The following is a 17,288-nucleotide window of genomic DNA, read 5'->3' as shown; positions in this document are numbered from 1 at the left end:
TTCATTACTCATAAGCAGTGAATGCGCCATTTTGAATTCCTATTCACAGAAGTCAAAGAGGGCACTGATGCTTGTGGACTACTGATAATCTCGAAAACTATCCGATTCCTTCCCTAACTCTATACGAACTGTGGTATGTTTTCTGAAGATGCAGAATATAATATACTAGAAAAGAAAGCGTAAACTTGTTTAGGTATAGGAGAAAATCTAGAAGAGAATATCATTACTAATGCTACTCGACATGAGGAAGAAATCATCGACACTTTCACTGGTATGCACTTCTGTATTAAACAGGAGAACGAATCTATAAAGACAAAAATCATTCAATTGGATTATGAGCATACGAGCTACATTTTAATATTCAGGGTCATATTTAATTAGCATTAGAAGGATGTGTTATTAATGCTGTAACCTCACCAAGCATACTCATCTCTAACCGTAGCTAATTAACTAACCTGTCAGCAATTCCTCCAGGGTAACTTAAAACACTGATGGAAGCTTCCGGCATAGTGGTCGTTTCTTGCCGCTCTAGTGGATATAGAATTGGTGTGGGGTCGACTACATCTTCTCCTACCGATGGCGGAACATATCTCCTACAGATGAGGCTGTATCATGGCCAATGATGGCCCTTAGTACTCAATTATAGCTCTCACTAATGCTATCCCTCTATTCTGGTCATTCAAATTTATCCGAATGCGTTTGAGGCGGGATGAAATAGCCTTTTCTGCTTACCTGATATAGAATTCTAACGGAGGGGGGCGGGGAGAGATTTCACATATCGGGATAAGAAACTTCCGGTATGGTGATTATATTTCGCCATCCTAGTAAATATAGTTACGGTGTGGGATCGAGTTATTCCTGTCGATGGAAGGACGTGTCTCCTACGGGAGGAGTTGTGTCGCGTTCGGTGATAGCCTTTAGAAGTCGACCATAGCTCCCACTTATTTTGTTTGCTGTCCTTATCATTCAGTTTAATCGTATGCCTTCGTGCAGGTCGGGGATGCTTTAAGTAATTTTCCTGCCTTAGAATAATTCGAAGGAAATTGATGCAAGGCCAAGTTTTATTATTTACAGACAGGATGGAGGATATTGAAGTATTCCATAAGTGGAAATGATGTTCCATCTTTTTGTAAGCAATAATAATGAGGCAGATTAATAATCTTTTGCTGATTTTGTAGATTTCTCAAAGATAATCATTCAGATATTTGTCATTAAATTATTTTATATAAAGCATAAAAAGAAATGAAATCACCTTGATTTTTCAAAGCAAAATTCATCATAAGTTTGATAGATGAAATATGCTAAAAGGCTTCATTTCTGCAAATGCAGGTTTTTATCAAATTTTACATAAGTCCAGTCGAAGGATTGACTGTCTGTTCGAGTTTCTGTCAAAGGATTTATTCATTAATGCTTCTTTGATTATATTATTGACATCTTAACCATAATCAATCTAATAGTCACCATTAATTTACTCCATATGTAACATAAGAATACATGAAAGATATTTAAATATGTTAAAATTGATATAATCTACAATGAGACAGATAAATGAAGTAGACAATGCGGCTGTACTTCTACAATTGTCAATTAAATCCATCGGCATGTTGATTGTTTGTCGAGCTGTCTGATTGTGTGCACAAGAATTCTTTTACTCAAATAACAACAAGACTAGAGCAAGCAATAAAATAGTTAGTTTCCAGCACGTGATTTTTACATTGGAATTGAATATCTTTGTTTCCAACTAAACACGACTCCAGTATTCACATTTCAGTTTTGAACAAATCGACACATTTGACTCTTGTTGCATTAAATTCTAATCAATAAATGAGTCATGTGGATCTGAGTTAAATTTTGAATAAAATCCATCAAAGTAATTAACTGCTGTCATATCTCTTCAAGCGTATACCGCTGAGATAAGAAATCAATGAATCATGAATATGAATTTTTTCCATGATTACATTTTGACTTCCTTATCAAGATTTTGACAAACTTGATAAGGAAGTCAAGTAATCTACTATATACTATGATTTATGATGAAATGTTTCAGACTGCACAAGAAAGATAAAAGAGAACAGCTTACTATTTACAGAAATGGATGAAACAAATGAAATCACGTTCTTTTTAAAGCATCAAAAATTTCAGCATTTACTTCAACAACTGATTTGGAGGTCGGTATTGTTAGTTTAATTTTGTAAACCCTGATCTAGTAATCTGAGTATATTTTCAATAATATCTGCAAATCCCGGCAGATTAGAGAAGGGGATGCTAAATGTATCCGGAAATTACTTTTTTGGTGATAACTACTCATAAAGAAATCGCCTTTGAAATATAAATTAGTTTTTTAGTTAATTAAAAATTTATCAAAATATTAACTTCCGGAGTATATTGTTACACAAATGTTATTCTTATACTGCTTCAAAATAATAAAAAGATTAACTTTCCAATGCTATCATTTTATTTTTTTACAATCGTTTTCTCAAAATTTAATAAATATTAAAAAATTTCATTAATTTTTTTTATTCATTTAATTTGTAATATTTTAATTTAATTAATTTAATTTCTTTCATGATTCCTTTCTTTTTAAAAAAAGTAAGAAAATACTTTTTACTTTTAATTGCTTGATTTACAGATTCTAATACACTTGCGAGGCGACGGTATTATATTTTTACATTTTGCATTTTACCGTTGCCATACTTAATGGCAAATTCTAAAGAAACAATATCAAGACAGACGAATCCAATTAAAATATTATTAAGTTTCGATATTTTGGAAAAGAACCCCGTTTTATTTTTTTAAAAAAAATATTCTTTACTTTTAATTGCTTTATTTACAGATTCTATTACACTTGCGAGGCGACGGTATTATATTTTTACATTGTGCATTTTACCGTTGTCATACTTAATGGTAAATTCTAAAAAAAAAAAAAAAAAAAAAAAAATATTAAAGACAGACGAATCCAGTCTAAAATATTATTAAATTTCGATGTTTCGGAAAAGAACCTCATTGAATTTTTTTTAAAGAAACAAAAAAATTTTAGTTCATTTCTCCGACTTTAAATTAGCACCAGGGTGTCTCCGCTCGCACCTCGAAACAACCCCCTCCATAATAAATGCACCTTCCCTCCACTCCAATCGTCGGTAGGCAGGAGAATTAAATTCGTCTTTTGAGGGTTAATAGCATCATTTTGAGCCTCCCCCACCCCTCAGACACTCGCCTCCCCCCTTTGACATTTGAAAGCGGGGAGAATTATTCATGTTCAAGGATCCCCCAGACTCTTCTAATTTCACTCCAATAGTCTCAATTTGACCGTGGTCTTCGCCAAGCTTTTTAAATTATGCGTTACTTTCAAGTCGTATGGCGGTCGACTATTTGATTTCAGCTAGAGTGGTTTCCGCGCCAGTGATGCCCTAATGAAGCGTGCGCGCTCGGAAATGATCGTTCCGAAGTCCACCGAAAAGGAAATTAAAAACCTCATAAGACGCATGTGAAATTCAATCCCGAGTATTCCCGAGCGATCGCGTTTCGATTGGGTTCGGTATCCTTCGGCAAGCAAAGGTTTGGTGTTGTTTTGGATCTCCCAACGGATATTGCGGTCGGAGTATTTGCTTAAAATAAACCACTGATGGGAGGGGACGCTGGCTTGAAACCAGAAAATATTGACTTGTTGAGCGCAGGGGGTTGATCGATTGGATGAAATCGAAATTCCCTTGCTACGCAGAAAGTCTTCTGGAGAGATTTCAGGGTTAAAAAAAATTTGGTGAGCCCTCTCTTACACTTTCTGAAACACTCCCTTGTATAGTTGATACATAGTTAAAGTTGCTACTATAATAAGCATAAATATGGAATGTTTAAGTGCTAAATAAATAAAATATGAAAAATTATTATCTTATTCCAAGGAAAAAATGCAATAATAACAAAATGCTTGCAAATGCGATTCATATTTTGAAGTTGATTTTACTTTTTAAATTAGATCATTTTCTTTAATCTTATATTTTTTGGTGCAAGCCATTTTAAAATTATGTCCTATCAAAACTGTTTCAGCTGTTTTTGCTGCCAACCTATTTTTTTCGTCCGATTATTGAGTGGACATTAGGGAAACAGTCTCTCCTAATTTGCATTATGCGACTGGATTGGTAAATATGTGTTCGCATAGCTTTATTAGACACGATTTCTGACCAATATATTTTGTGTTTGGTGCTGTCAATAAATAGGAGGGAGTTGAAACTCCACAACAATTATTTCATGAAATGCAAAAACTTTATCAGCATTTTTTAGTCATTTATCTCATTCTAACAGTTGATATAGAACACATTGCTTGAAAAAATGTTTTAATTGCGCATACATTCCATGTCACCATCTTTCGATTGAACTGTTACTTTTTTCAGTGCTTTTAAGTTCTTCAAAGATTTGTAAATTTGAAAGTCACATATGGATATATTTAAACTGTGGTTGGTACGGAATAGTTTGGAATCCCCATTTGCAAGTTTCTCGTTTTCTTTTTTCTTTTTTGCGTTAGCTATGCATGGAATGGTTTTATCAGGAAACAAGAGGACATTCAGAATGTTTTCATGTGATAATCTTTTGAATTATTATTAATGTTTCACGATATCTCTGAGAATAGATTGTAGCTCTGGGCTTCAGTAATTTGACAAAAAAGTGGTCCCCTGCGATCCTAGAATAATTAAAAAAATTTCCTTGTTTGCTTTAGAGCAGGCAATTTCGAGCATTTCTGAGAAAGAGTAATTAATGTATTTCCGATTTCGACATTTCGATTTGATCTCAAAAAGGTGGAAAAAATTTTCGAGATTGGCACTAAGTACCAACTAAAAGTCGTCCTCATTCTCGTTTTAACATTGACATATTCTGCACCACCTCGTTTATCAACTGTAGCTAATATCTGCACAAAACTGCAACCAATTTCTCTCCCATGTTATATATCATAATTGCTTCGCATTATTATTTGGTTGGTAATAGTTTCCTCTATATGTTTTTAGAGGAAACTTGTTGAATAAGATCTCGGTATAGACAATATTAATGTTTAGAGCAGAGTTTAAAAAGAAGGCAATAAATAGTAATACAGGACATGAGTAATGAAATATGGTGACAATCTTGTATATACGGGGCGTATGATGCTCTTACATAAAGTATAAGCTTTTATAAGGATATTACAATAACTATATGCGATTACAATTAATAAAAAAAATGGTTTCAAGAGAATCCTACAAAGGCCAAAATTTCCCACTAACGTGCATTTTTGATAGATATGTCGGTGTGTAATTTTTCGTTAATTCAGAAACAGCAGCCTTTGTGGTAGTTTAACCTAAGAAAGAAGTACAGGAAGTGCAAAACTTTCATTAAAAATATATAATACAGTAAAATACATCTTTCTTAAAGAAAAGGAATTATCAGGGTGAAGAATTGAAAACTATACTAATCAATCCAATATAATGAAACTTTTATGCTGTTTCAAACTTGTATCTCTTTTTTTTTTAATAATCAAAACTACTTAGCAATCCATTTTATGATAATTAAAACACAGTGCTAAGTATTTCTAAAGGAGTATAGAAATATTTAGAACGGGTATATTAATATTTCAAAGTAAGGGTTATTATAAAAGAAAGTGAAGTGAAAAGAAGTAAATTTTCGAATTAAATTGAAGTTTAAAGCCAGCTTCTTATTTTTTTCCAACCATTCATTTGGCAAGTACTTATAGGCTGAAAATATTCATTTCTTTATTTATTTTCTAAGAAAGATGATTTCCTTTTACAATATTCTTGAAGTAAAACCGAATTTGAATGTTCATGTCATGATAAAAGGAATTTTTACTAAGTAATACAATAATATTCATAATTAGCAACTGTTTTCTTTTTAAAAAAAGACTACTTATTGAATAGAATGCTATGTATTTTAACTTTTAGTCATTCAAGACAAAATTTAAAAATAAATGACAATTATGATTTCTAAGATTGAAAGTGCACTTAAATTCTCTCAAAAGTTCACTCTGCACTTAAAATATAACTCTACAAAATACCAAATATTTTTATACTCATTTACAACAAATAAAGAAAGAGCTTCAGAAAAATAATTGCCATGAAACAATCTTTCATGAAATATTATGCTTTTTTAATAAAAATAATATTTAATACATAACTTTGAATGTTTACTGAAGATAGACAGATTTTTTTCTGAAATCTTTTATAATTAATTTATTTTTTATTACTTAGGCGTATGCTTATAAGAAGATAATTATAATACTGTTAAAATCTTAACTACAATAGCATCTTATTGATTTGAAATATTGAAAAACAAGCTCTTTCATAAATGAAACGCCTGAAACTCATTTATAAAAGCATGAAAATCCAAGAATAAGAATTAAATTAAACTAAGAAAAAGATTTTAGAGAGCATTGAAAAATTAACTCTGGCTCGTCTTTAGAATCTATTATCTACCAAAAAAAAAAAAATCCCGCATTAGATAACAACGGTGGAAATAACTTATCCAATGCAAGTTCTAAATCGCCCTTTTTCTTTTTTCTCCATGTGCGAGCCTTACTATCTTCTTTCTGTCTTAATGTCGATTTAGAACGGATGTGTACATCGTAAATTAAAACATTGTAGTAAGGCGTCGAAAAGACAATAATTTTTCTCACCCGTTCTTTTTATCTACAATTCCTCTTTTTTTCCGTTGTTTCTTTTTATTATCATGAGTTAAAAAAAAAAAAAAAACCACCTGTCGGAAATACGAGAGCAGCTGCATAAAAAGGGTCTCAAAGGCGAGTTTAATATGGTGCGCGGAGAGGGGTGCAAAAGTAATTGGATCGCACAGTCGGGTGTGGGCGGTGATTACCTTGTTCAGCTTTAATTAAGAAGACATGCCCTCCTTAGGCCTAACATGACGGAATGATTGCAGAGAAGAAAGGCGAGGTGCCTAAGCAACTGAAGTGGAATTCGAAAACATTCCTTTTCTCGAACAGCAGCAGCATTTCGAACACGACGGCGACGAAGCCTTTTATTAAACGTCGCGAGTTTTGAAGTTTGCTGAGTTCTGTACTAAGTGATTTAAAACGGAAGACAAAAAAGGATGGAAACTCAAAAGGTGGGTTGCATGTTAGAGTTGATATTTTGTATTGGATTTCTTAATTAAAACGCTAATGGCAGAAAGAATTTTAACTCTTGTCAAATTGCTGTTTGAATGCGAAGTCACAATGGTGTTGTATTAAAGGCAATGCTGGTTAGGCTTTCATAAGAGCTTTTTTATTGGTAGATAGTCTAGAAACAATGAGAAAATAATTTTTTTCCCGGGATTTTTCGCTATTTCAGTTCTCTATTATCTCTCCGAAATTAGGATTAAAAATTCCTATTTTATTTATTTGGATAATAATATCTAATATTTTCAAAGTTAGTCTCCGAAATTAAGAACCACTGTGTTCTGATCGTAGAGTTTCATCTTCAGTACTGAAAGATCAAGTGTTTGATACCCATTTCGGTCAAAATTCATTGCGGTTATAGATTCGTTTGCTGGACATTGAATAAGTTAGGATAAAATAACCGGCCAATCCTGTGGTCTGAAAGCTTGGGGAGAAGGGGATGTTGCATATGCCGTTTTCTACGACTGATCGTAGTTCATATTTATAATAAACCTTTGCTAAATAGTTCTAGAAAACTGGATTACAAGTTGCAAATATAATTTTTAATATATTTTTAATGAACGTTTAAAAATCTTCACTTTCAAAATAATTATTTCGATTCAATTTTTGAAAAAATGGAATTGACGATAAAATGAATATTTTTGATAAGATGAAAATTCTAATTTAGTACGCTAGTTTTAGGAATTTTTTTAATTCATATTACTTTCTGCTTTCTTTTGATGTACTAAGTATTGAGAAAATGTTGCAATCGTCAAAAAATTCGAACACAAAATTTTGCCTAATCTCAGCATTTGCCTAATCTCAGCTCTTTGAGTTCGAAAAACACATTTTTTCTAAAATATCTGTATGTCTGGGACAAAGATAAATCAAAAATGTTTTTAGCTAGACGGATGCAATTTGGTATACCATCTCAATTGGTACTCTGTCGTTATACCAGATTTGTAGAATTTTATCACATTTTGAGCAAAATCCATGCAGAGGAAGTCTGTCCGTCTAGTTGTTCGGATATAAGTTAACACGGTAACTACAAAATAGAGATAGCTAGATAGGTTAAATTTGATGCATAGATTTAACATCTATAGCGTAGACACCTCAAGAGGTTGACTGTCTGTCGATCTGTATTTTCAGAAGCATTAAATACGATAACTTAAAAATGCAATGACTTAAATTTATCAATTTTTTGTACGTGATTTTGTGACGACAATTGCAGTTCTGTGTCAAAATTTTGTTTCAATCGATTGATAAAAACGTGTGTAAAATATGAATTCAATTTTCGGATACTTTTAATCGTATGCCAAGTATTAATCGCCAAAGTACTCGCCAAGGATGACAAGATAGATTAAGGAAAAAGCTAAATTTTCGCCAAAGAATATTTCGTAAATATTGTATGCCAATATGTTCTGTAGGATAATACTTCTGTTGCAGAGTATGCGAGAAAATTTTTGGGAAAACAATCCCTCTTGGTCTCTTGCTTTGTTTACAAATTAAGCGTTACGAAATCGACAGCAAATTTCTAAATAGAGTACGAAAAGGGTAATGGTTGCAAAAGGAAATTTTCTTAAATGAATAAAAACTCATATCTTGTATTGTTTGAATTAATAAATGCCCTAATGAAAATAAAATTACGTTATTCTAAATTTTTATGCAGTTCCTTGTTTCTATTTAATCATATAGTGTAAAATATTTTTTACACAACGTTTTAAATGAAAAGGTTCTATACTTTTACTAAGTAAATTGATCGAGTTATTAAGGACCCAAATTCATTATACATTTGTACGGTTAGGATTTCAAACTTCGCAAGTGTCATCGCTAGACTCAAGTATCGAATCCGAAACAGTTCTCATATTATGGTAATATTAGATGATCATTAAAGATTTCCTTTCAGGTACAACGGAGATATAAAACTAATAATCTTGAGCTCTAAAATTATTGTTAAAATAAATATAAAACACAATTTACGAAAACAGATTTCTGACAAAAGTGTATAATATTTTAACTTTAAAAGAAGTTTTTAAAATTTTTGCTTTAAAGTTTGTGTGTGTTTTAATATGAAGTAAAACACTACATTAACTAATTCAAATCCAAAACGGCTTAAGATAATAAAGTAATGATTCAAAAATTTCCTAATTCTGCGCAATGCATTTTTTTTCTATCTCTAAGTACTCATTTATGCTGAAATTCGAGATGAATTCTTAATTTTTGCGATTCCAAAGATCCTCCCCTCCAACCTCCTCTGCAAATACCTTTCTGAAAATGCCCTCTTGATAGTTGCTTCGCAACGCAGCTAATTCAAAAATAATATAATAATTCTTCATTTGTTGTTTGCATACCTTGGGAGCCATCGTTAATCTTCTATAAAAATCACATTTTTTTGCGATTATTTATCATTTTGGTCCATGATAAACAATCAATCTTGCTCGAAAAATAAATTTGAAAGGCGAAATTTTTCTACTTTTTTGAAACTGTTTTTCTTTATTTTAAGTATTTCTTATTCTTCTCTCTTATTGCTAGTGAGTTGAGTCAAATTACTTTGTTTTTAAGCTATAGAATAGCATTGCTTTGAAATGTGAATGTTTCTCGCGCTTATTTACAAGGCGTTAATCAAAACAAGATTCCACACTAATAAGGGCTCAATAAATGATTTGCTAATGTTAAAATATAGACACATATTTCCAATTAGAAAATTGCCTAAATAATCATATTTTTAATTTGAATCAATAAATGTACCACTGAAGCAATTATGAAGGCGCGATATTTATATAGTTACTCCATTCTTTTCTACGTTATTTGATAAAATATCTTTGTAAAGTAACAATTAAAATAAGTTCCACTCTCCTAAGATAAAATCTGTTTAACTCAGTTATATCGGGTTTGAACTCGGTCAGTTATAAGACGGCCAGTAGACAGCGCATGCGTAGAAAGGCTGAAAAATGCTGTTCGGTCGATGACAAGTACTTGTCCCAACGGGGCAATAACTTGCCGCTGTATTGTAGTTTTTATTCTTACTGCGCATGCGCTTGTGGAAGTTTTCGTTTTTTTTTTTTTTTTTTTTTTTTGGTAAAAATTTGATAATTTATCATAAATTAATTCCGATATTTTTTGTTCTTTGTTTATTCTGATGCGAGGTTGTGTTATTTTTTTCATTTTTATTTGTCATTTTTTCTATAGTTTTCCAAATTTAGGTATGTTGATCCTTTTTTATTTTTTTCTATTTTACCATGTTTTTTTCTTTATATGTTTTTCTTTGTCTTCTTTGTGTCTTTCTTTGTGTTCTTTGTGTAAATATCCGTCATTTTAATGCGATGCGTAGTGAAAACGAAAAATTCAGGGACGCCAAAACGGCAATTTATAGCCAAGCGTGGAATGCCTGAATCTACCTCATGAAATTGCGGCAAACATAAATCAGTCCCTTTCTGCGCATGCGCTGCCTACTTGCCGCCTTATAACTGGCGGAATGTAAACCAGGCATTAGAGAATTTTAGTTTCATTTCATTATTTTAAATCAATAAAAATAATCGTGAGGAAATGCTATCCATTGATTGATAGGCCATCCCCGATGCGACCGTTGAGATGTTTTTAAATATTAATATTCAAATAGGAGAGGTATCAAGATTCAGTTCAATTAATTGATTAAATGATAATAAAGTTCTGAAAAATGATCTAATATAATGCGTTGCTTTCATACAGCTGGGCAAAAACTTTAAAACTCTAAAATGAAAAAAAAAAAAAAAAAAAATTGTTGTGAAATTTCTACAATTCAAACTTGAAAAAAAAATTAAGTTAAACAAAGATGTTTGAAACTTTGCAATATCTTAAAAACTATATTTATAAAGGAATTAATGACTTGATGACTTTCAAGACATTTAATAATTTTTAAATGAGGAAACTTATAATTGTTTTCCAATTTGAATAATATATGCCTGGCTTATGAAACTAAAATTATTATTTATATTGTCACTATTAATTTGATATTTTACAACTGCTGCTGGAAATATTATTCGAAAAATGTGTCACTTTTAGTTTTTTCCATTTACGACATATACAAAAATAAAATATTGTAATCGTCAAAAAAAGAAAAAAGAAAAAGAAAAAAAACGAATTTGAAATTTTCAAGATTTTTTCCGGCTGTCCGAATACAAGAGAGCTCGAAAACTGCAATAAAATTTGTTGAATAAAATGATGGTAAAATAATAAAATTTGGTGCACAAATTTAGCATCTAAAAAGCTCACTTGAATCAAATTTAGAATCTAGTCCGTCAACGAGTTGATAATTTATCGGTCTGTACTTTCACAATCATTTAAATGCTCTAAGTCAAAAACAAAATAACTATGACAGGGGTAGACATAATGAAAATAGACATAACTGCATGAAAATTGGTACATAATTTTAGGACTAAAATTGTAATTCTGTGCCAAAGTTTGGTTTCAATCGGTGGGGAAAAAGACGTCCAAAATACAAATTTGATTTTCTGATACTTTTGTATTTATAACATCCTATTGAATAATGACTAAAAAACCTCTGAAGATCGCATTCTAATAGTTTTTTTTCATAACTATTGTTCACTAACGGCATGCATTTAATAATACATGAGTTTAATAATACAATAAATTAATTATTTGCGTTTCTATTTCTGTCAAATAATCACATGAAAAAGACAAAAACACAAGTTCATTTTGAACGATATAAAAAAAAGTCGCGATGATGGACATAAAGAAGCAATGATGGACAGAAAGAAGCAATGATAAACAAAAAGACGCAATGATGGACAGAAAGAAGCAATGATAAACAAAAAGACGTAATGATGGACAGAAAGTAGCAATAATAAACAAAAAGACGCAATGATGGACAGAAAGAAGCAATGATAAACAAAAAGACGCAATGATGGGCATAAAGAAGCAATGATAAACAAAAAGACGCAATGGAGGCAATGATGGACAGAAAGAAGCAATGATAAACAAAAAGACGCAATGATGGACAGAAAGAGGCAATGATAAACAAAAAGACACAATGATGGACACAAAGAAGCAATGATAAACAAAAAGACGCAATGATGGATATAAAGAAGCAATGATGGATATAAAGAAGCAATGATAAACAAAAAGACACAATGATGGACACAAAGAAGCAAGGATAAACAAAGACAAAAAAAAAAAAAAAATGCGATAGACACAAAGTGGGAAGTATCCGATTTGAAATGAATAGTGACAAAGACGTGAAACAATATTAATTCTTACATTATATTTTTTTTAAATTAAAATATTTTTTTTCATGTTGAATAAATTTATTTATTTAATGGCGAAAGAATATTCTTTGTGCAATATATTTGTTAATAGTGCAAGTTATTTTTTCGCCCATAAGTTTTAAAATAAATTACATATACTTATCACTCTTTTTACTATTTAATCAACATTTTAAAATAATCTACGATAAATTAAAGGTTTCTACCAACAAGCTCCAATCTAAAAATTGTATATTATAAATTAATCAAAATCTGGTCTATAATGATAGGTGTTAAATATTTTATATATGTTCTATTTATGATAAACGAAACAGGCATTAAAACCTAACTGAAAATGTAAATATTCTTAGTTACTTCGCTTAATTTTCAAACTTTAAACTTTCATCTTAGATACATATTTATTACCCTTAATATTAATTACATATTTATTACCAAAACACCCTTAAAATACTGACTGAAACTGACTAAACTTCTGAAAAAGTATCATTTCTCAACTAGCACAGAAGTCTCGAAGCAATTCATTTAAATAGAGCATGTATAAAATATCAGAGAGCACTTCCTAAGATTTCTTAATTTATCACTTATTATAAGTTGTCACTAAACATGCAATTCTTAGAGGAATTAATTTAAATATGTATAGAATAGTAGGAATATTTTCCAAGATATAGTGGAAACCACCCACACTTCTAATTAAAGAATTTCGGTCACCACATAATTTGAGTAAGGGAAATGAAATAGGAGAAAATAACCATTCTGTCATTTTCATCGAAATTATGCACGGTGCCGTCGAAGCAATGAACAGTTTATCATCGTTCGCTTAAGAAATGTGAAACTTTCAGCGTTTAACGATGAGTGGTTCCGTTTTGGTTCGTTTGAATTCAGACAATTTGTCTGTAATATGATACATCAGACAAACGATGGATATCGTCCATAATATTGTGGTGTATAAGAGAGATTGTAATCACAGTTAGATAGACAGAGATTACTCTTAAAAATTATTTTTGATATTGATAACATAAAGATTTATTAAAAACTAGGGATTGAATTTTTTTGTTATTTATAATATTTTCACGGTATATATGTTGTGTTGTCCTCGTATAACAATATTATATATATATTGTTATACGAGAAAATGTAATAGTTATTTTATTATTAACTTCTGGATTTTATAATACATTTCAACCACTATATTAATAGTTTTACAAATATATAATACAGTTAGTTTCATTCTAAGAAATATACATTTATAGATGTTTTTAATGGATACTGAGTGGATGGTAGATCAACGACGCCCATCTCCGCATTTGTAGCGAACATTGGGCAAGAAAAGTGAAAGTTCTTGAAAATATAAAAATTATGACGATATGTCTAATAGGAACCGAGATACATAGATGTAAAAAATTCTATATCCTATCATGGAGAGTATATAAGAGGTGGCGATCACATGAGCATTGAAATCCATCTTTGTAGTATAGCTGCCGAATTATACATTCTAATTTTTATTGCTATTTTTCAGTTAGCATTTTTTGTCTGTTTGAGTTGTTTCTGTAAATGCTGTTATATGGTAAGCTTCTACTTTCTACGTCCATCCATTATATAGTTTTCATAAGAATAACATTAATTTAGATATGTCAACCAACATTGTAATACTTATTACCATTTTATTTACAACTGATACTTATTTTAAATAATAATTTCTCAAGAAGCATTGAGCAATCTAAATGGTTAGCAAAGCCCACAAAGTGGTGAATTTAATTGATGAAATTGCTCTAGTTGTTAAGGTTGGGGATGCCTACAAAATTTTTATTTTGCGGATCTTTTGGAACTGGAGATTGAAGGGCAAAAGTAACCAGAGACAAATTTATATGTCATCAACTTTCAAAAGAAATAAAATTTGGCGAAATCGGTGCAGCTTCTGTGACTGAGGGGCTTCTAATTATTCGTAGATAACTTTAGATATAAAATATGAATCTGATAACCTGCAATATTCTTTGATTAGAGATATACTCAACAAATTTAACTTGAAATATAATACCACAGAAACATTTAAAGATATTTTTAACAACAGAGAAATAATTTTTCATCAACACACAGCTTTGAAACTTCAGCAAAAGTCTTGCTGGCATGATTCCTATATTAGACAAATCTTGATGAGTTAAAACTCTTAATTAAGGAAATTATTTGAGAAAAGTTACTCTACATTAGTTACTCTACACTACTACATTACAACTACTCTATTCACCTCTAGGAAATAGCAGAAAATTTTGTTTGCATCAAAGAGGAATTTAAGGCACCCAAGTTCAAATTAATCGCTAAAGAAGCTCTCCAGTGATAAACAACCTCTTCAAATTTCAACTAAGATAGTTCTAATTAAAAAATTAGTTAATGGCTCGACAATTAAGTAGATTAAAATGACTAGCAAATACCAATTATCTAAAATAACTCTGCGCAATCATAGATAATAAGCTGAGCTCAACCCCGTATCGCAGATAATAAACTAAATAAGCATCTTCCGAGGAGTAAAATTACAGCGACTATTCAATTTCTGTGTTTTCATAAATATAACACTGCCCTTTAAGTTTGCGCTGGTTCTTCTGAAGAACTGAGAAGAAAATTGAGACGCATTAAACATTTTGTGCTAAATTTTAAAATGAGAATGATTTATAAAAAGAAATAATAGAGTATTCTTCGATAATGCTTTCTTACTGAAATATTTTCTCGAATTTAATTTTTCAAAAAGCAATTAGATTTCTTGTCAAAAGAATCGCTTCATTCTTTACAAGCTCTTTTTATTATGTACAGACAATTATTTCTGAATGCAATCTCGAATAAAAAGAGTTTTCATTATTTCAATTTCTACTAAACGCTAAGTCATTTTTTACACTATCCATGAAAAGAACATAAATTAATAAATCGATTGAAAGATTAAATATTTTTGATATAGTATAGATTTTGTAATATTTTTTTTAGTTTATGGGTATTTCTATTTATTTAAATTTCCTACAGCACTAACAAACAAGATCAATTATTTTTATACAACAGTTTCTTTATTTATATTGCAGTAAATCATATGTATATGAATATGATTGTTTATTGAGTCTTAGTGCCGAAGCACATATATTCAGATTAGTTTAGTTTAGTTATATTAACGCCCAGTTTTTAAAGAAGCACTACATATATTCAGATAGAGTGTTATAAAAACAGCTATGTTCATGTTTTTTAAACTATCAATAAAATATAATTTAATTACTTATGATCACATCTTTCGAGTAATGATATTTAACAACATTTTTAACAGGATAATTCTTTTTTTTTTCTTTTTACGAATTTATTAAGAATGGAATTTTGCAGCAACTACTGCAAATATTTTTATTTTAGAAATGTTCAAACAAAGTGCAGAATAACTTATTCATTTATAGAATTTGTTAAAATAATTTTCGATTATCTATTTTCTAAATAAACAAAGAGTGGAAGACTTACGAAAAAAATTGAAATTAATCTAATGCCATTTCTTTTACCCAATATTAAAAAACCTCAGAAATTACTTTTTATTTTTAAATATTTTCGGAAATATAAATTAATAATTTTGATCAAAAGTGATTTAATTATAAATTGCAATAATTTTTTCGACATTTTTTGTCCATAAACAGATACGATGTTTATATTAGCATTATTTTTAAAATTAAAAATTCACTGGCACTTGATTTAATTTACAATAAAATGTATAAACTCAAAAAAAAAGTAAAACGATTTTGATATTAATATTAAAAAAAAAATATTTTCCACTTACACAAAACGAATACTTTCCTTTGAAGGAAGCAAACGATTTTTGTTAAAAATGAGTTGAGGAGTAAAAATGCTCATTTTGGACCCGCTTTAAATCAATAAGATTAAACCTTTTTCCTTAGAGAAAACAAAATAAAGGAAAATAACAATATTCGATTCTGTTGTTCGTTAAAAAGCTTATTAAGTCTACCTGGGAAGTACAATTTCATTTTGCGCTGTAAAGAAATTGAAAATGGGATTATTTCTTTAGTTTCTGTGTGAACGAATTGTCAAAAATTTAAAGCGATAATCCGTTAAATCTGTTTACAATAAATTATTTGAAAGGAGCCGTTTTCTCGTCCTCTTTGTTTTAATGTGTAATAGAATGGAAATTCAAATATTTGGAGTAAAATGATATAATAAAGCCAATTACCGGTAAAGAAAAATTGCATTCAATTGAAAATAAAGATATGGAACATTTAAAAAAAGACAAAAGATTCAGTGACAGTCTTCAAGATTTTTGGGAGACATTTTTATTCGAATATTGAATAGAAATTCAGGATGTTTGAAATAGAGTAGATGATTTATATAGCTGGAATTATTTGTAAATGTTTTTGTAGTTATAATGTAGATTTTTGGTGAAATAAGTTTCATTAGAAAGATATGGTTTTGATTGTTGTTTCTTGGAATTAAGGTATCCGACTAATTAATCCGAAAAATTATGAATTTATTTTTATGATCTGAAAATCCAGAAGTTTAAGCTTCTTAAATTATAAAACAGACTTTGATTTTAATATATCTCGGACTGAATTATAGATACAGTAGTTTCAATAATACGCATCAAATAAAAAGGAAATTGGAAATAGTAACATTAGTAGAAAATTGGAAAATAATAACATTGGAAACATAGTAATTTTAACCGGGTATGAGTGATTTATTTTATTTTTACTGTAAATTTTTCCAAAATAATATTTGATATGTTTATATTGAATCTACCTACTTAGCCATAGTTTGCTTATTTCTGACATTTCCTTTAAAAAATTGTGAAAACTTCATTTATGTCTAGTGTATTTGAACTAGACAACTAATTTATAAGTACAATATCAAAAAGTATTTTCTGAAGAATGAATATTTCA

General features: G+C 29.9%; 1 protein-coding gene across 3 annotated transcripts in view; it reads left to right on the top strand.

Moving 5' to 3' along the window:
- LOC129987636 (uncharacterized) overlaps positions 1-17,288 on the top strand; it is a 363,982-nt gene that overhangs the window by 41,665 nt on the left and 305,029 nt on the right. The window contains exon 1 of one of the 3 annotated variants that reach the window (XM_056095595.1): positions 6,973-7,095. The exons of the other annotated variants lie outside the window; for them this stretch is intronic. The gene's annotated coding sequence lies outside the window, so the exon portion shown is untranslated. Of the gene's footprint in view, positions 1-6,972; positions 7,096-17,288 lie in introns of those variants that run through there. 3 annotated transcript variants of the gene reach the window in all.

The sequence above is a fragment of the Argiope bruennichi genome, chromosome 10, assembly GCF_947563725.1.
Source record: "Argiope bruennichi chromosome 10, qqArgBrue1.1, whole genome shotgun sequence".
NCBI lineage: Eukaryota > Metazoa > Arthropoda > Arachnida > Araneae > Araneidae > Argiope > Argiope bruennichi.
This window is presented reverse-complemented; position numbering and strand designations above follow the sequence as displayed.